This window comes from Oryzias latipes, chromosome 3, assembly GCF_002234675.1.
Source record: "Oryzias latipes chromosome 3, ASM223467v1".
NCBI lineage: Eukaryota > Metazoa > Chordata > Actinopteri > Beloniformes > Adrianichthyidae > Oryzias > Oryzias latipes.
In genome coordinates, this window is record NC_019861.2 from 298,825 (window position 1) to 319,363 (window position 20,539).

General features: G+C 43.4%; 1 long non-coding RNA gene across 1 annotated transcript; it reads right to left on the bottom strand.

Annotated features, from left to right (window-relative positions):
* Positions 1 to 11,827: 11,827 nt before the first annotated feature.
* Positions 11,828 to 12,461, bottom strand: LOC111946813. Its single transcript, XR_002872584.1, has 2 exons — positions 12,010 to 12,461; positions 11,828 to 11,881 (listed from the first exon to the last, which is right to left on the bottom strand). It is a non-coding gene; the product is annotated as an uncharacterized LOC111946813 (long non-coding RNA).
* Between the last annotated feature and the right edge of the window lie 8,078 nt (positions 12,462 to 20,539).

The following is a 20,539-nucleotide window of genomic DNA, read 5'->3' on the forward strand; positions in this document are numbered from 1 at the left end:
TGCTCAGCACATCACACATGCACAGAAAAAAGGGAGGATGAGAATAAACTTCGAGAACAATAGCTTGGCTGTGTCGTCTTCCTGTAATATAATTTTGAGATGACAATACATGCTTAGTAAATTAAGTTTAAACCATTAGTGTAATAAAAGTTAAAGGCAGTTTCTAACTATTCTTCACATACCCCCCTGTTTGTCATATCAAAATTATATACGGAAAGTCAGCAGAACACTTCTCATCATCAACCATATCCCACTTCACGAAGATTTTCAGTATAGACATATCGGCTCTGCATCGAAAACAAAAGGGTATAGGCATATGTAAATACACAAGAATACATAAAAATCAACGTGAATAAATTAACATATCAGAGGTGGTAGGTGATGCATGTGTGTGGCAAGCAAAAACCTCCAGGGCAAAACTTATACCATCTGTGTGAAACATTCATTGAGCAGTCACGGAGGACAAAACTCCACCGCGCCCTTCGGCGGCCATCCCTAAAGGCCCGTACACACCGAGAAGAATTTTGCGCGCGATTTTCGCCGACGTTTAACGCCTCGTGACTAAACAAAGGGCACCAATGTCAGTGTGCACACCGACGCGAAAAAACGCCAAGCGTCAAAGCGTAAAAAAAAAAAAACGCCTCGGGTTCGTTTTTTTTTTTTGACGCCTCGCGTCAAAATCTATTCGACCAATGAGAATGCCGCTTTTGCACACGTGTCTAGAGCCTCTGAAGTTACAGTAAAACACAACTTGGGGGCGCTCAAACACAAAACTGCCTTGCTGAGCACATATACCAGCGAAGAAGATAGACGCCAGGTAGCGTCTACACTGCCGCGAAGAAATAATGACGGACATTCTAAAATATCCCCGAAATATTCATGTTTTCTTTGTTTGATTCTGACAAGCGCGTAAATACTTGCTCTCTTCTTCTGAGTGAAAAGCGACTTTAAGAAGCGTAAAGTTGCGCAGCGCCACCTTGTGTACAGGAGTATTTCTGTTTTACATTAAGCGCCATCTAATGTCAGGGAATGAAATTGCATGTTCGCTCGCATGCAACCTTTGTGGTATCCTAGGCACGTTAACGTTGGGAGTTGGGTCATCTACTAGACAGTGCTCTGAACCTTTTTTCTTCAATGGTTTGTGATCTTCACTGGTGTCCATGGATTACATGAAATCTTTCCACCTTTATCCACCTTTGTCATGGTAGGGAGAACACCTCAATGGAAGGGGGGGTCATCTAAGATAGCACAAGGGTTAAGATTTAGTTTCCACATCCCTTTTTCAAAAATATGTTATATCCTCTGTTGTCTTTAGAACAGCTGTGATGAGGGTCCTCCTAAAAAAGAGCCTGAAGTATTAGGCTATGTTCCTCAATTTACCATTTTTAAGTTAAAAATCCCTTAATCCCAGTGACCGGTTAGTAAAAACAACATGACATTTAAGAGCTACATCTACTGGATTTCAATGCGGCATTTGGTATATTTGATCACTGAATCCTTTTCATCGGATGGACTCCTAACTGGCTTCTCTGGTGTAGTACACCCACCAGCCTCTTTGTCAGGTCCACCTTTGTAGAACCGGGTTGGACCCCTTATGTCTTCAGAACCGCCTTGATCCTTGGTGGCAGAGATTCAACAAGGAAACATTCCTCAGAGACTTTGGTTCATGTTGACATGACAGCATCAGTTGCGAGAGATTTGTCTGCTGAACATCCATGATGCCGGTTTCCCGTTCCACCACATCCCAAAGGTTCTCTATTGGGTTCTGGTGACTGTGGAGGCCGTTTGAGTCCAGAAAACTCATTGTCATGTTCTAAAAAACCAGTCTGAGAGGATTCCAGCTTGATGACATGGAGCCTTATCCTGCTGGAAGTAGCATCAGAAGATGGAACACTGTGGTCAGAAAGGGATGGACATGGTCAGCATGAATACTCAGGTAGGCTGTGGGGTTGTGAAGGAATTTATTTTTTGTGGTTCTCATTTCTCCTAGGCTTTTATCTTATCTTTATTTCATTGAAGATTTCTTACAGGTTTACTGTGTAAGGTTCCCATACTTTGAATTTCAAAGGGGCTTCCTGAACATTGCATATGTAAAGAGGTTGTGATGCTGGAGCTTCGAACTCATCCCCTTCAAGGAGGAAACGGTCTTTGATCTTCTGAGGCCATTTGGTTGTAGGTCTGACTTGGATCAAAAATCAATCATCTTATGGACTGACTCCATCCCTGGGAATCGCCACAGGCATCTGCTCCCGTGTGGGGAACAAAGGTGTATTGTCTACTGTATGCTAGGTAAATCCGGCCACATGTGGGGGACCACCTAGGGAGCCATTTGGTTGCGGGACCATGTCAGTCTGGGAAGTGACTTCAGACGCGGGAAACGGATGCTGACTCCTAATATGGACTGACAGAAGGAGGCAGGCTCCCTGCCAGCCAATCCGAGCGTCCAGAGGAGGAGTCTGGACGCCATGCTGTGTTACGAAGGAGGAGGCTGAAACCGAGATGTTAAAACAGCTGGACGGAGGAACTTTCGTTGTTCCCAACAGGCTGACACGGTAAGACGTTTGTAATTTGGCGCTGTGCAAGTTCTGAAACTTTGGGAAACCGGATATCTGTTATATTTTGTTTTACTCTGTTTTTAGAAATATTGTTAGGGAAATAAATGTGTTAATCTTTAATCCGGCCGAGTTCCGTGGTTTCTCCTTCTCGACTTTATTGAACAGGCAACAAGGAAAGTAATCTCAAAGCGACAGATTATTATTTCCAACAACTTTGGTGACCCCGACCGTGAAAGGTGGGAAAGGAACGCGGAATCGCAACGCGGATTAGACCGGTTGAACCGGAACATAGTGGTTTATAACGAGATCTCTGAGACTTTCGGCGAAAAGTAGGTGACGCGTCCCCCCTCACGTGGTCAATTTCCCTCGGGGCCCCATCATTAACAAGGTAAGCAGGAACCTGTTCATAAATTCTGCATATTGACAAGGTTATTCTCTTAGTGAATAACTAAAAATTGTGGGGAAGTGGATTGTGTGAGCGGCATAGCGCACCTATAAGTTTTGTGGTTCACCCTACTGAAACAGCAAATTGGACCTAGGAAATTTATGAAATTGAATTTGAGGAAATTGAGCAGGTTTTGTGTCAGTTCAGCCTGTCAAAAATTGAATAAACACTAAATTGGGAGCGTGTGATATTTGGATTACGTTAAAATTTAGTAGGTTTTGCGTCTGTTTGAGCCTGTACAAAATCCCGTACGAAAAAACGGTGTTACTATAGGAAATAATTTTGCGCGTTTTAGGATTTTCGGAAACACCAGGAAGGCGGCGAACCTTCACAAATTATTTTTATGCGGAGAGAAACCACAGAGAGATTCACAATTAAAATGAAAGGTGCACTAGACAGAAAAAATGAGGAAACCGGTGTATTTTGTTTTGACGACAGACCACGTGACGAGGACAATAGCGGTGACGGTGACTTGAATGATGCTGAATGGGCGAGAACGTATGAGATTTTGGAAAGCCAGGTGTTGGGTGGAATAGAGAAGAGTAAGAGAGAGAAGGAGAGAGTGAAATTGCGTGATGTGTGGGTTCAGATGGATTTGAAACGGACTGAAAGTTGGTTGACATTTAGTCAGCAGTTACGAAGGAATGAGGATTGTGTGATGAAACAGGTTCGGGAGTTGGAGGTGAAGGTAAAAGAAGGATCATGGATGGAAAGGATAGGAAATAAACGGAGACACAAGGAAGCTGATGAAATTAGACGCGTGCTTCATCAGTTAACTCTTGCTGCTACAGCATTAGCTGTGGTAAAGGCGGAGCAGGAGAGACATGAATCTCCTGTGAGGCTATCTTCCCCCAAAGCCCCCCTCCCTCTTTACCCTCCCCTTCCAGTAGGGACAGAAACCCCTCCAGTTGCTTTTCCCCCTCCTTATGCTTCACAAAACATGTACCCAATGTTGAAAATTTGTGGTGGAGTTGCTTGTGACATGGATGAAGATTTAACCCCTGAGGAAAAACAGCATGTAGCCCTCATGCTGCGGGAGAGACGATCCAAAAGGGGTGACAAAGGAGCAGACCTCCCCCGAGATCTCATGAATCCTCAGCCAGAAACCCCCTCTGGGCCATGGGTAAGTTATGCAGGCGCATGCGCTTATCCTGACTCTAACAGTCCTCCAGTCTCACAGGTAGGAGCTGAGACACCAGTGATTGACCCTCAGGTCCAACAGATCCTGCAAGCATATGAGAACCGCACTGTGCATCTTGAGAATGCCTTGCAGCGCCTGGCAGGTCAGTATCAATCACCAGCTGAATTCAAAAAATGTCAAAGGTTGATATTTTCAGACCAGAAAGGCGACAAATCTGAGGAGGAGGAGGAGGATGAAGACTCTCCACGCCGACCACGTGTCCCTGTCACCAATCAGGATTTGACGCAGGTAAGTAGACTACAATACAATTTAAGACCCAGAAAAGGTAAGAAAGGTGGGGACTCAAAACATATGTTTCCTATGATAGCGACGGGAGCTGGTGTGCCTATTTATCAGCCCCTTCCGCTAAAGGATGTGTCGACACTTGGTGAACGTTTACCACGTGTGGCGAATGGTGGACGTAACTTCCTCCAGCAATTATGTACAGTTATGCAGGGTCATGTTCCCTGTATGGGTGATTTGAGACAGATTTTGGGCATAACAGCAACAATTACTGAGATCCAGTCTATAGAACAGCGTGCGGATGTGCAGGACCTTCCGGACTCCACTCTTTTAGTGGAGGTTCAAGGTCCAGTTTTTGATACCATCAGAGAACTTTTTCCAGATCCACAGACTGCAGCTCCATCCTGTTTCCCCTTCACAGGTAAGGACCCCAACACATTTTACTCAGAGTGCGTCCAGAAATGGACAGACAGCACGGGCAGAGATCCCAGCCTGTCACCTCCTGAGACAGTCATGTTTAGGACTGGAATCCTGGCAGAATTGCCTCAGGATGTGCAGGATTCATTAAAAGCAGACCCAGACTTGATGGCGAGTGATGAGGGTCGTTTCAAAAGGCATTTGGGTTATCATTGCAAAGCACATTTGGACAAAAAAGACAAAGCGGAGGGAGAGATTGAACAGCTAAAAACACAGTTATTAAAACTCCAACTAGCACAGGCTCGTAAAGAATCCACTCAGGATAAACAAGATAAAAAGGAGGTTAAAAAAGAAAATAACATGATGAGTCAAATATCCCCAGAACCAGCAGCGATTATGTGGCAGGCGCCGGTTTACGGAGACCGAGGCAGGAGAAGAGGTGCATATCCTGGAAGACGTGGACCACCCAGGGGACCCCCGCCTGCAGCAGCTAGAGATGAATGCTTCATCTGTGGCGCTCTGGATCATTGGGCAAAGGGACCACAGGAGTGGCAAACCGGACAATACCACTAGGGGTGCCCAGGAACCTTGGGACCACTTGGTGATGCAGGAGCCATGGTCCCTTTCAAACTCAGAGGTAATCATATGATGGGATTAGTGGATACTGGAGCGACTTGTTCCTCTATAAACTGTCAGTTACCTACATCTGCTCTGACAAATGAACATATGAACTTTGTTGGCTTCTCTGGGACACCTCAAAACCTGCAAAAGATCATCCCACTCACTTTTGAAATGGCTGGTCAGAAGGTGGAACATTCATTTGTGCATTCACCACATACACCTGTGAATCTGTTGGGACGGGATATTCTTGTCAAAACAGGTGCCAGCATCCTATGTTCTCCAGATGGGATACAGATCACCTTCCCGAATGGACAGGTTCTGACTGGATGCCATGGCACACAATATGAGGGACAGTGGTTGCTGCAGCCTCAAGCACAGCCAACCCCCACTGCTGACATCTACTGGGCCCTGTTGGATCCGGAGACCCCTGAAACGCCAGGTGTTTTTTATGAATTTCAGGTGTGGAAATCCTGGATCTTGTCTTTAAAGCCATATTTCCCGCCTCCAGATGAGCTGCACTGCACACTTTATTACGACAGAGAGGAAGATCAACTATATCAGGAAGCATTTCATCAGGTTGAAGGCCACACGTGGCATTTAACTTCCACTGATATATATATTGGTCCGGAGGGTGTAGCGGCTCATTGTGTATTAACACACACACAAATGCAATGGTATCGGATGTTAGACACAGCGGTGCCACACATATCATTAGCATTATCCCCTGGTGATGAGGCTCGACAACTCGGACCCATGACTAAGAGGGGCGTGAACAACACAGACTGGCAGGATTGTGCTCATCCAGGTGTCCAATTTTCTCCATCTACAAAAATGTACAGAATAACTTTGCCTTTGACTACTAACTCCTCAATACTGGAGCATGTATGCATTGCCAGACATCATGGCAGGCAGAAGACGGATCATGAAGATGCAGAGGGGTTATTAAAAGTCTTTATGGTCTGTCTGTCCATTTGATGTTGGTTCATGCTCCACCATTCCCCCGGTGGAGATTCAGGTAACTGCAGGAGCCAAGGTGTTCAGACCACAATACCGCTGGGTGAAGGATGCAGATGAAGGGATGGAGGAAACTCTGACTGGTTTGTGGAAATCTGGTGTTATTGAGCATTCGCAGTTGTCATGGTGTACTCCTTTGCGACCGGTTTTGAAAGCAGATGGTGAAACATATCGAATGGCGCATGATTTAAGGGCTGTGAATGATGTCACCATTACTCCAGTCCTTCCTGTGCCTGATCCACATCGCATGCTGTCAATTTTAACCCCACAATGTGTGTGGTTCACTGCTATTGATTTAGCAAATGCTTTCTTTTGTATTCCGTTACATGAGAACAGCAGACATCTATTTGCATTTCAATATAAGGGCGTCCGCTTGCAGTACACTTGTTTGCCACAAGGCTTTAGAAACTCTCCTGGCATTTTCAATCAGTGTTTGAAATCTTGTCTACAGGATCTTGAGCTGCCAGGAGGTTGTGTTTTGCTGATGTATGTTGACGATCTCTTGCTAGCAGCTCCCACTGCTGAAACCTGCCTTCAGGCGACGAAAGATCTTCTCCTGAAGTTGTGTAATTTAGGTTTTAAAGTGTCTAAAAAGAAATTGCAATGTTGCAGACGAGAGGTTACATTTCTTGGCAGAATTGTTTCTAGCACGGGATCATCAATGTCTACGGAGCATAGAATGTCTATTTTGCAGCATAAACGTCCAGAGACAGTCAGAGACATGTTGGCTTTCTTAGGTCTTTGTGGTTACAGTAGACATTTTCTTCCTTGTTTTGTAGAACGCACTGCCCCCTTGAGGTCAATAATTAAAGAACAGGGTGTAACTAACCTCACAGCCGTGTTAAACTGGACAGCAGAAACTGATGAGATTTTTGTCACATTAGTGCAGGACATGGCATGCGCGGCTGCTCTCGCACCACCAGATTATACTCAGCCGTTTTATCTTGATGCTTCTATGACACCCACAGTTGTTAATGCTGTTCTTTTTCAGAAGAATCAGGGTAGACGGGATGTGCTGATGTATTGTAGCATCTCCCTGGATGCTGTTGAAGCCCGCGCACCGCTTTGTACTCGCTATGCTGCAGGATTAGCAAAAGTCATTCTAAAAACAGCACACATTGTGATGTCGCATCCTTTGATAATTTTGACAGAACATTCAGTCACATCGTATGTTGCGTCATCTTCTTTTACACTGTCATTTTTGAGACAGACGAGGCTCATGAAAACTCTGACAGCTCCAAATATTCAATATCAACACACGGGGATTAACATGTCAGAGGGAATTTCTGTGGACCCTCACTCTTGCTCTGTAGCTGTGGCGAAGGAGCTGCGAACTAGGCCTGACTTGGAGACAAAGCCTCTTCCAGCAGGAAGGATTTTCTTTACAGATGGTTGCTGTTTCCGCTCCAAAGCTGGACCCCTTCAGGCAGCAGCTGCCGTGGTTGAGTTTTCTGGAGGTAAGTTCATCACTTTGACTGCACAAACTTTGACAGTTAAGCCGTCAGCACAGGCAGCAGAAGTTCTGGCCCTGTGCCTGGCCCTTGAAGCTGCATCTGGAGAGCAGGTAACAGTATATTCGGACTCTGCTTATGCAGTGTCGGCTGCGTTGTTGGATCTCGCTGCATGGAAAAGGAACTCTTATCTTACAGCAAGAGGTGAGCCCATAGCTCATAAGGATCTGATGCAGCGACTGGATCATGCGCTGCAAATGCCTTCCAGAGTGGCGGTGGTCAAAGTTCCGGGTCACAGTAAAGGTAATTCTTTAACAACAAAGGGAAATAATGCTGCTGATGCGGCTGCGAAGGCAGCAGCAGGGTACAACCCCACACTTCAAATGGTAAGTGTTTACACACCACCTGAGCTGTTGGAGAGTCCCACGCATGATGACCTGGTGACCTTGCAATCCAAAACCTCGCCAGAGCAGAGATCCTATTGGCTTCAAAGAGGTGCAGTGAAAACCTCGGATGGATTGTGGGTTGGTCCGTATGGCCAGCCTGTGGCACCAGACGGGCCTCTTCTCCAGCAAGTCCTTAAGGAAAGCCATGGCCCGGCGCATTTAGGTCCATCTGTCATGATGACAAAGCTGTGCATGTGGTGGCATCCCAGGTTACGTGATGTATGTCATGCTTATGTGCAAAACTGTACAGTTTGTCAGTCCTACAATGTTAGGCCCACCCTAAAACCTTTGCCAGGAACTTTTGATCCTGCCCCCTGGCCAGGAGCTGAGATTGTGATGGATTTCACTGACATGATCAACCCCGTGCAAGGTAAGCGGTATTTGCTGGTTCTCGTTGATTCCTTTTCAGGATGGCCGGAAGCCTATCCTTGCAAAAAAGAGGATTCCCTCTCCGTGATCAAAGCACTGGTAAATAATTACATACCCACACATGGTTTCCCTGCAAAAATTAGATCTGACAATGGGACCCATTTCAATGGTAAGCACCTACAGCAAGTTGAAGCATCTTTTGGTTTGCAACATAAGTTTGGCTGTGTTTACCCACTGCGCAAAAGCCCCCAGAATCAGGACATATATTTGTCTGGATATCCTCAGAAATACCCCATATCTGGTGATATCTACGGTGGATACTCTCCGGACATGACTGTCTCTAAGTTCATGTCCTGAGCATATCAACTCCGAGTATGGGACACTTTTATTCTGATAGAATCTGGAGATGAGATTCTCTCCAGATATGAGATGCGTCACTTGTGATATCCAAGGTCAGGATATTTCCAGATTCTCTCCATGTCATATCTGTTGATATCTGATATCCGTATACCAGTCATATCTGAAGTTAGGATTTGGAACATATGGCCAGCAGGCATATCTGAAGAACAAACACTAATGATGTAAGTCAGGATATTTCAAGATACCAGTCATCTCCAAAATATATAAGAAATAAAAGGTAACAGAAAACCGGTATTACTCAAAAATATTTTATTACAAAATAAATAAATAAGTCAAAAACCACAAACAAACATGTATCCTTTTTTTCTCTTCTGCCAGATAGCAGCTCTTGACTGGTGGTGGGTTTCCTTCAGTAAAGCCAGCTGAGTGTCTAAAGAGTAATTTTGGCTCAATTCCACTCCTCCAGTTTTCATCCCAGGCTTTATGGCATTTCAGCATCACCATGGTTAGCCTAGTGGAGCGCCACTTTGGCGAGGCTTGATAATAAGATGGTTTGTCCTCGTCACTTTCCTCGTCGCTGACATAGTTTGCATTGGCTCTTTTTATTTATGACAGATCTTCTTGATTGAGAATCTTCTCAGCAATTTTAACCCTCTTTTTGAAGAGCTGTGGACCAACAGGAAAGGAAAATATTATTTTAATTAGTGGAAACAACATACACAGACATACACAGTTCAACTGGACCATGCATGACCTGAGTAAATGAAACAAGGTCACAAATAGGACAACTCACCTGATCATGCTGACTGGTCCTCCTTTTGACCTCCTCCTTGCTTCTATCTCCATTCTCTCTCTTTGCACTTGAGACTGTCAATAGCTTGATTGCAAGCTCCAAGTCGATGGAAATATGAAATGTACAGAAGATGAGGTCAACATATTGCAAACATGTTTCCAAAGTGGAATATTCAAAATGTGCCATGCAGACTGTCACAGTGGCTTATCTTAATTATCCATTGTCAATGCTATATCGTTATTGTAACTTAGTGTTTGGTCTTAAGACATGGAAACATTAAATGAGCTGTCTATCACACTAATACAATTGCAATCCTATTCAAAAAATCTCTGAAAAGAAAGTAACACTGATTATTGACATTGAGTCTCTCACATTATCTCTAACTTATGGCGAGTTGTGTAAATCCAACTTCATGTGCTTACTTCTAACTTGGTGGAAACTCCAATTTGGTTCCACATCTTTCACTGCTGCCGTCATGTCCTCATTGTGTGGTGTTCTGAAGCTAAAGAAAAGACAATATTTTATAACTGACTGGAGTTCTTGTCAAGTTTCCTTAAACGATAGTGAGAAAGAAACATACTTGTCATCTGCCCGGACCTTCCACTGGAGCTGCTCTCCGAGGTTCTTGTGTTTGTGATGGACAAGAATCTGAAAGAAAGAACAAGTCTGTGAGGATACAGTAACATTGCTGTTATGGCCAATGTTCTAGAATACAGGCACCTGCCCAACACAAAAACCCCCAGCGGCCGAGTGGCAAACTCAAGAACGCATGTAGCTTATAACCCCAAAGGAAGATCCGCCGACGTTTTCCTACCACAGTCAGAAAGAGAATAGTCCTCGCAGGAAAGGTTCAACATAGGCTAAACATGAACAACCTTTTTTAAAGTGCAAAAAAAGTGAACACGTGTTTGTCTGTTTGGCTGCTTTAGTGAATCGTGCTGCTGCTTTTATTCGTCCGTCTTCATGTTACGTGACCGGAACACCAACATGATAACCGAGTCAGCTATCAGTGAGGATCTTAACGGGGTGACGATGTTTCCTGCCGCGCTGAATTCACGCTCCCATGAGGAGCTCGTAGTGCATACAGACGTATATTTTCCTGCCACTTTTGACAGAAGTGCAGAGACATCGGGGCGCCTGCGCTCCACCCTCGCCCCGCAGGCTCCTCGCCTCTCCTTTCCCTCCTCCGGCGCCCTTAGCGAGAGGGGAGCCGACGTTCGGACCCTGTGCAGCCGGTTCGGGCGCAGCTGCCGGTGGACCCCCGTGTCTCCATGCTGCTCACGCTACACAGGCCCCACGGCAGTGGGGGGCGACGTCTGCCGCTCCAGCGGGGGAATCGAGAGGAGTGACGCCGCGGCCGCCCAACACGTAGAACCTAAAAGAAACCTAATTGACATAGTGCCCAGGGTGTCCAACATTTGTCCATAACCGCACGAGAATACACAATAATTAGCAAATATGAATATGTTTATAGTTCAAATCACACACCATATGAGTCCTCTGTGTCTTCAAATAAATAAATAAATAATTTAAGTGTGGGTCCGCGGTGATGACGTCCCGCGGATGATGAGGTTTTACAGTCTGACACCGAATCCCAGGAGAAGCTACTAGGCTGCGCGGATGATCCATGATCCATACGGATCACAGGCCCCGGTTCTGCACAGACGTGTGCCGCGGATTCCACCCCCCAAGCCCCCATCCCCCATCCCCACCACGCACTTCATTTAACCTGTTCGGTCACGTCCTGCTGTTTACCGCGTCAAAGTCGCTGTTCGACGTCTGTCCGTTAGGTGATGACATGTTTCTGGGTTACTTGAAGTTTTATACAAAAGCGAAGTTTTTCAGCACAAAATATTTTTACACACGGAAGATACATACGGAAACTTCGAGGGGGGGTCGTATCCGGTGTTCTTGTAGCTTCTTCTTGGTTTTCTCCACGTCGTCCAGCCTCTGTGATTATGTTTCAATCGCTTCAGATGAACTTTTCCTGGCAAAAGGGAAGGATGTGGTTTATTTTTGCTATTTAAAATAGCCCCGGAATTGGTTAAATATAACCCCGTAGCCTCCAAGCCCCGAATATAACTATAACATGCCCATTTAGATCAAAAGTTTTACCTGAACTTATCGGCTCGGCCGGGTCACTGCCGCCAACTCCCGGATCCTCTGAGGTCTTTTCGCTGTGAGGACGCGGTCGGCCTCGCTTACTAGAGGGTGTCCATGTCTCCTATGGTCAACTTTTATTCTTTTTTTCCGTCTTCATCTTCGGACCTAACGCTCCGTGCCGCCATTGTTTTCAAACAGACTGCGTCATGGCAGCGCGGAGCGCTGTAACTTGACAGCTGATTGGTCGCGTTGCAGAACGTGACCAATCAAATTTCACTTTACTGGAGCTCGGGTAAGACGTCACGGCCGTTCGTTCTCCTCGTGTTGTTTAGCGGCTTCGAAACTACTGAAGACGTTTTGTTCCCGGCAGCATTTGGAGAAAGGGCTGGAGTGTGACCCAAAAATCTATGATAAATAAAATAAAAAATGAAAGAAGTTTCTTTTAAAATCATGCACAAAATTTACCCCACTAATCAATTCATGCTAACATACATTAAAAAATTGATTTGTCCCTTTTGCAAAGAACATCCAAAAGCAATTAATCTTCTTTTTTGGAATTGTACTGAAATTAGAATTTGATAATTTTTTTGGTAATTTTTTTAGAAGTGTTTACAATTTATCAGTAATCATATTCACCCCAACTTCACTCTGAAATTCGAATATATAATTTTTGGGTTTTATAATAAAAACTTGGACTCAAATAAAAACTAATAATTAATGTTATTATTATATTTGGCAAATTGTATATTCATAAATGCTAATTTTATTCATCTTCTATCCCCCCCCCCCCCCCGTGTTAATCAAACAAATTGAAATGTATCTCAGTTAAATCTCTGAAAGCCTTAAGAAAGCTGTATGTTTGTATGAAAGTTGTGGAAACCTGAATGTTTTTGTGTAAAATGCATGTAATATGTTTGCTCTCCTGGCTGTACCTACATTTTGAACAATAAAGTTAAAAAAAATAAACTTTCTTCACCCACTCCCTGAAAACACTAAACAGAGCAGCAGTTATCATTGATTTCTTACCAAAAACGATACTAAAGTTTTTTAAAAGGTTTCTTATGGTTTTTTTTGGTATAATATGAGATACTGTTTTACAAAACATCACAAAAGACTTTCCTGCCACTTGATACATGCTCAGGAAGAAATTGGCTGTTGAAAATGACAAAATTTGTTGTATGCCCGAAGTGCTATTGTATTTATTACCTTTGATGAAGCAATGAGGATATTACTGTATATCTTAATCAAACTTGGGTTGACTTGTCAATACTTTTCACACCTGTTTTTAAAAATTTGTGGGAAAATATAAGTGCAGAGCAAACTCTCAAATATATGTGCTTTTGAAGTATCTTGTGCACATAAATTGCTAGGCAAGGCACTTATCAAACAAGTGATACATATAATATCCAGAGACAATACATGTCCTAATGCAGTATCGCCTTTGCACAAATCACAAAATACGGTGTAGGTACCATAACCTTTCGGCCTGGAACTTCCGTTCGGGGTCCTTTCGACTGAGTATAACGTCACACTACGGAAACCCCACTTGGACAAACTACGTAGCGTTGACATCTGCTTGGGCGCTACGTATTTTCATTTCACGTTCCCTTTTGTAACCTAAAGGAGTTTTCCCCCATAAATTGTGTATGACAATATTCTTTGTCATTTTTATAAAGACATGTTGTCACAATCCGCTCGTTACTCCAGTTTAAGTTCAGCCGTGGCTGAAATTTTTGTCAGCACGGCTAAATGTTGCCCTTCCGGGTCCGTTCTGTCAATAATAAAGCAATGGGTGCACAGATAAAAAGAACTATAAGAGAACATGAATTCAATAATAATCATAACAATAATAAAGGCACCTTTCGAATACTATCTCGCAGCTCTGTTCGTTTACAACAGACGTCATAATATTATTTATTAATATTATTAATATTAGTATCGTAAATTGGTGAATAAGGGAAAGAGTAAGGTGATGAGGTGTACGAGGTTAAAGGGTGAACGTAGATTGAATGTGGCATTAAATGGGGAGTTGTTGGAAGAGGTAGAGTGTTTTCAGCATTTGGGGTCGTGTGTCTGTGTGGATGGTGGAATAGGGGAAGAGGTAGAGTTTAGAATGAACGAAGTACGAAAGATATGGGGGGGGGGGGGGATGAAGAGAGTGATTGAATGTAGATCACTGGAAAAGCATGCGAAACGGAGATTGTATGAGGGTGTGGTGGTGCCTGCAGCGTTATATGGGGCTGAAACAGAGTCTGAAAGTGGCGGAAAAGAGGAAGCTGAATGTAGTTGAGATGAGATGTTTGAGGAGTATGTGTGGTGTGACGCGTATGGATCGTATGAGAAATGAAGTTATCCGAGAGAGAACTGGTGTGATGCGAGAGTTGGCCTATAGAGCAGAGCAAAAGGCACTGGGATGGTTTGGACATGTTGAAAGAATGGAAAGGGAGCGTTTGGTGAAAAGGGTATATGAATCTGATGTGAGTGGAGTGAGAATGAGAGGAAGACCGCGAATGGGATGGACAGAGGGTGTAAGGAGAGCGTTGAATGCAAGAGGGATGACTGTGGTGCAGGGGAGAGAGGCTGCTCAGGACAGGGATGGGTGGAGAGAGTTTGTGTATGAATGAATGGATGGGTGTGGTAGAAGTCTGGTCTTGGGATGAAGCGGCAAGGGGAAACCAGCCTTGGCTGAGGCCCTGCTGTGGAGGTGCCCACACTGGAGTGTGCAGCTGACCCTGGTGCAGTGTGGTGTGGCTTAGACCAGGCCTTAGACCAGTCTCACACACACTAACGCACACACACACGCACACACTGAAGGGGGAGGGTTTGGGGAAGAGAAGGAGGGAGTTAAAATTGTGTGCCCTGTCTAGGCTACCCCACCTTGGTGGGACACAGCCTTGGTAAATAGATAGATAGTATCGTAAATTGTCCAGACCAATCACTGTCTGACACGTCATCAGACCAACACACAGCCAATCACATAATGTGACGTCAGCACTAGTCGAAGGACCCCAAAGGGAAGTTCCAGGCCGAACGGTTATGGTACCTACAGCGGCAATGGTAACTACGGAGGATATGCACCAGAAATACCTCAACACTTAGATAAGTATACACTACAGATACTACAGGATATTTACCTTCTTCAGTATCTTTACTCCAGATATTTTCAGATTTGACTTCAAGTCATATTCGGAACTTGGATATGGCCAAAATAAGACACAACCAGTATCTTCTGCCCGGATACCTTCAGATATGCTGCATGTCTGGATATGCACCAGAAATGCCTCAACACTTAGATAAGTATACACTACAGATACTACAGGATATTTACCTTCTTCAGTATCTTTACTCCAGATATTCCCAGATTTCAGTTCAGGTCATATTCTGAACTTGGATATGGCCAAAATAAGACACAACCAGTATCTTCTGCCCGGATATCTTCAGATATGCCGCATGTCTGGATATGCACCAGAAATGCCTCAACACTTAGATAAGTATACACTACAGATACTACAGGATATTTACCTTCTTCAGTATCTTTACTCCAGATATTCCCAGATTTCAGTTCAGGTCATATTCTGAACTTGGATATGGCCAAAATAAGACACAACCAGTATCTTCTGCCCGGATATCTTCAGATATGCCGCATGTCTGGATATGCACCAGAAATGCCTCAACACTTAGATAAGTATACACTACAGATACTACAAGATATTTACCTTCTTCAGTATCTTTACTCCAGATATTTCCAGATTTGACTTCAGGTCATATTCGGAACTTTGATATGACCAAAATAAGACACAACCAGTATCTTTTGCCCGGATATCTTCAGATATGCTGCATGTCTGGATATGCATTAGAAATGGGCCAGATTCTTTAGATATTTAAGAAAGTATCCACAACAGATATTGAGGATTCTGGCTCTTTTCGCGCAGTGTACCATCCTTCTTCACAGGGCTCTGTGGAACGTATGAATCGCACGTTAAAAGAAAAGTTGGCAAAAATATGCACCTCCACTAATTTAGATTGGGTGACTGCTCTTCCATTAGCTTTGTTGGCTGTCAGACAATCAGTGAATCGCAGAACAGGTTTCTCTCCGTTCGAACTTTTGACCGGTAGATTGATGCCAGGTCCCTCGTCGACTATTAGACCTTTAGACGACGCCCACTCCCCCAACAGGTCCTTAGTCACATATTGGAAAATGTTGCATGCTTTCTCATCCGCTTTTTCTGCGCAGATTCGAAAGAAGGACGTGCCCCCAGCTGACCCACCAGGTGCAGACCTAGCTGACTGGACGCACGTTTACGTCAAAGCGTACAAAAGGAAGTGGTCAGAGCCTAGGTGGACGGGTCCCTATCGTGTTACAGCTCGAACGACGTCTGCTGTGCAGCTGCAATTCAGACACAACAAGTGGTACCATTACTCCATGTTAAGACCTTGCCTTTCACAGGAACGTGGACGGGACGCCAGTTAAATCTGAACGGGACACTGAACTGTTTGTTGTTCAAACTTTTGCATTCAATTTCTATTTTTTCATTTATATTTTTCCATTCATTTCTATTTTTTCGTTTATAATTTTACATTCCATTTCTATTTTTTCATTTATATTCTTCCACTCATTTCTATTTTTTCATTTATAATTTTACATTTATCTTTTTATATTCAATTTCTCTTTTTTCCGTTTGTATTTTCTATTTTGATTTTACTTTTTGCATTCCATTTCCATTTTAACTTTCTACATATATTTTTACTATCGTTTTATATTTCTGTGTTGTGTGCTTTGCCCATGTCTGTGTCTAATATGTTTTCTTCCGCTAGTGGACTGGGATTCTCCCAGTCCAAGAGAGGGAAATGGACATTAGCAGGTATTAGTTTTGTTGTATTTTTAATATTTCTTGTATGGTTTACCTTTTCTGATGTACAAACCCACAGGCAGACAACTACAGGACATGACAGAACCAGGCGCAATGCATTTTATGATATCTGGACTTATACCAGGGAAGCTGAACAATTAATGTGTGGTTCTCTGGCACCCCCCGTAGAATTCCCTTATTTTTGCTACAATTCTAATCAGACAATGGATGTATTGATTATAGCACCAAGGGGGAATTTTAAACATAATCACTGGGGAACAGCAAGTGAGTGGCGGGGTTATCATTGGTACATCCGAGGATTGTCAGGGGATGAAGGATGGGGATCTATATTTAGATCCACAGCAGAATCATCTTGGGAGAAAGGTACCTTTGGTTGGACATCCCAGGCTCAACAATGGTCCAGAATCATTTCTAATTTTACAGTTTCAGATTCATTTTTTACTTTCCGTGTGAACACTACTGGTCAACTTTTTCCTACACCAACAAAGGGCTACATCACTTTTTGCTCACGATTACTTATTTGTGCATGGCCAAATGGAAAAGATCCGTGTTGGCAGCTTATGTTCTGCCCAGACTTCAATGCTACCACCCCCACCCCCGTAAGGACAGTGTCAGGTGTCGGTCCGGCCAGACAGGTTAAAATTATAGAAGGTACTCCTTCTCCAGACAATTGGTTCCAAGCTATAACAGGTATTAGTGCAGACGCTAATAACTGGTTGTTAATGGTAGAACAGGCAGCTAACACAACCAACGCTGATTGTCTGGTTTGTATGGGCCCCAGACCTTTACTTAAGGTGGTGCCTGCCACTGTTACATCACAATGTATTGCAGACGTCATGGTCAATTCAATTCCTAACAAATTACAATGTAATGACTTAAATCAGTACTATCCAGTGGTCCCCAGCGAGAAAGGTAAGCCCATTTTTGACAGGAAAGTAGCCAAACAAAATTTTTCATGTTTTGAATTTTCAGAGGATAAAGGTATTATGTCTTTGGGAAAAATTGATTATGACTGGTGTAATAATATTCAAACCTTCAGTAACTTCAAACCTGTCTCCAGAGCTGACCTCTGGATTTGGTGCGGGACGGATCAGATTTTTGACAGGTTACCTATGAATGCATCAGGACGTTGTGCTCTAATATCACTATTACTCCCTGTGTATGTTCAACCTGTTGCTTTGTCAGATTTCTTAGCTGTGGTGGAACAAAAACACGAATCCAAACCAACCTGGAGGAAGCGATCAACACATTGGAATGCTGCAGATCCAACTTATATTGACGCATTAGGTGTGCCCCGTGGTGTGCCCGATGAATATAAATCAGTCAATCAGGTGGCAGCCGGTTTTGAAAGTATTTTTCTATGGGTAACTCCTAATAAAAACGTTGACAGAATTAATTACATCCATTACAATGTTCAAAAATTAGGAAACTACACTATTGTAGGTTTTGAAGCAGTTCATGAACAGTTAAAGGCCACATCATTAATGGCATTCCAAAACAGAATTGCGTTAGATATGTTATTGGCAGAGAAATCTGGCGTTTGTGGTATTTTTGGGGATCAATGTTGTTCTTTTATCCCCAACAATACACAGTCAGATGGAAAATTGACAGTGGCGATTGAAGGTATGCGCACATTGAATAACAAAATGAAGGAACATGCAGGCGTAAATACATCTATGTGGGGTGACTGGCTCAAAATGTTTGGTCCATGGAAAACTTTAGTCTCATCCGTTCTCGTTTCAGGAGCAGTTTTTTCAGCGATTCTCACACTGTGTGGTTGTTGTTGTATTCCCTGCCTTAGGACCCTTATGACACGCCTAATAGAGCAGGCTCTGGGAGAAAAGGTTCGGGAATACGGACAATATACAATGTTACCTGTTAGTGATCCCTTTTCACCACACTGGGTGGGAAATCAGTCTGTGTGAGTTTGTTCTGTTTAACCTATCTCCATTTTTTCCCTTAATTCTAGGTGTTTTCTTTTCTTTATAGGAAGTGTTATCTTTGTTGTATTTTTTACCTTTTTACTTTTATATTTTGACTTTTTTAAATTTAAATTTGACTACTATTTCATGTATTGTTCTTTGTAAATGCCAATGTGCCAAATATCTAATGAAGCATAAGTATCCTTAGGGATGGTCGCCGATGGGGCACGGGACCGTAGCGAGAATTTTCCCTGTCCAACTGAACGTTTCTTAAAGATGGTTAATGCAAACTCTGACAGGTTTTCGCTCCTACACTTATGAATAGATCATTCACACCTTTGAAGGGCACATTGGTTCTGCTAAAGATTGTGAGGGCTTGAGACCACAGCTGTTTTGATTGCATGATGTGATGATGTGTTTTTATTTTTTGTGTGACCTCACTTCGTGAGGTCAAGAGAGGGAAACTGAAGGAATTTATTTTCTGTGGTTCTCATTTCTCCTAGGCTTTTATCTTATCTTTATTTCATTGAAGGTTTCTTACAGGTTTACTGTGTGAGGTTCCCATACTTTGAATTTCAAAGGGGCTTCCTGAACATTGCATATGTAAAGAGGTTGTGATGCTGGAGCTTCGAACTCATCCCCTTCAAGGAGGAAACGGTCTTTGATCTTCTGAGGCCATTTGGTTGTAGGTCTGACTTGGATCATAAATCAATCATCTTATGGACTGACTCCATCCCTGGGAATCGCCACAGGCATCTGCTCCCGTGTGGGGAACAAAGGTGTATTGTCTACTATGTGGGGGACCACCTAGGGAGCCATTTGGTTGCAGGACCATGTCAGTCTGGGAGGTGACTTCAGACGCGGGAAACGGATGCTGACTCCTAATATGGACTGACAGAAGGAGGCAGGCTCCCTGGCAGCCAATCCGAGCGTCCAGAGGAGGAGTCTGGATGCCATGCTGTGTTACGGAGGAGGAGGCTGAAACCAAGATGTTAAAACAGCTGGACGGAGGAACTTTCGTTGTTCCCAACAGGCTGACACGGTAAGACGTTTGTAATTTGGCGCTGTGCAAGTTCTGAAACTTTGGGAAACCGGATATCTGTTATATTTTGTTTTACTCTGTTTTTAGAAATATTGTTAGGGAAATAAATGTGTTAATCTTTAATCCGGCCGAGTTCCGTGGTTTCTCCTTCTCGACTTTATTGAACGTGCAACAAGGAAAGTAATCTCAAAGCGACAGATTATTATTTCCAACAGTTGGAACCATGCTCAACTGGTACTAAGGGGACCAAAGTGTGCCAAGAAAACATCCCCCACACCATGACACCACCACCACCAGCCTGAACTGTTGATACATAGCAGGATAGATTCAGTATTCCTAGTTTATGACCCAAAAATCCCAAACAAACAGAACATGGCAACAACTCGAGTGCAAAACCAAACTGCTGTTCCTTTAGCGATTATGCTAGTAAATAAAATCCTCAAAAACTGCAGTTTACATGAATAAATGACATTTGGTAATTATGGAAACTGAAAACTACAGTGTAGATCAGCTAGGAACAGGGCAAAAAAAGTTACCCGGTAGCCCATGAGCATTTTCCTTCTACTGTTTTCTATGATAATGATAATAATAATAATAATGAATTTTAGTTATGTGGAGCCTTTCTGGGCACAAGGTCGCCTTACAGATACAATACAATTATAAAAATAAATGTTTTCTTTTTTTCTTTTTTGTTACCAGTCTAAAGC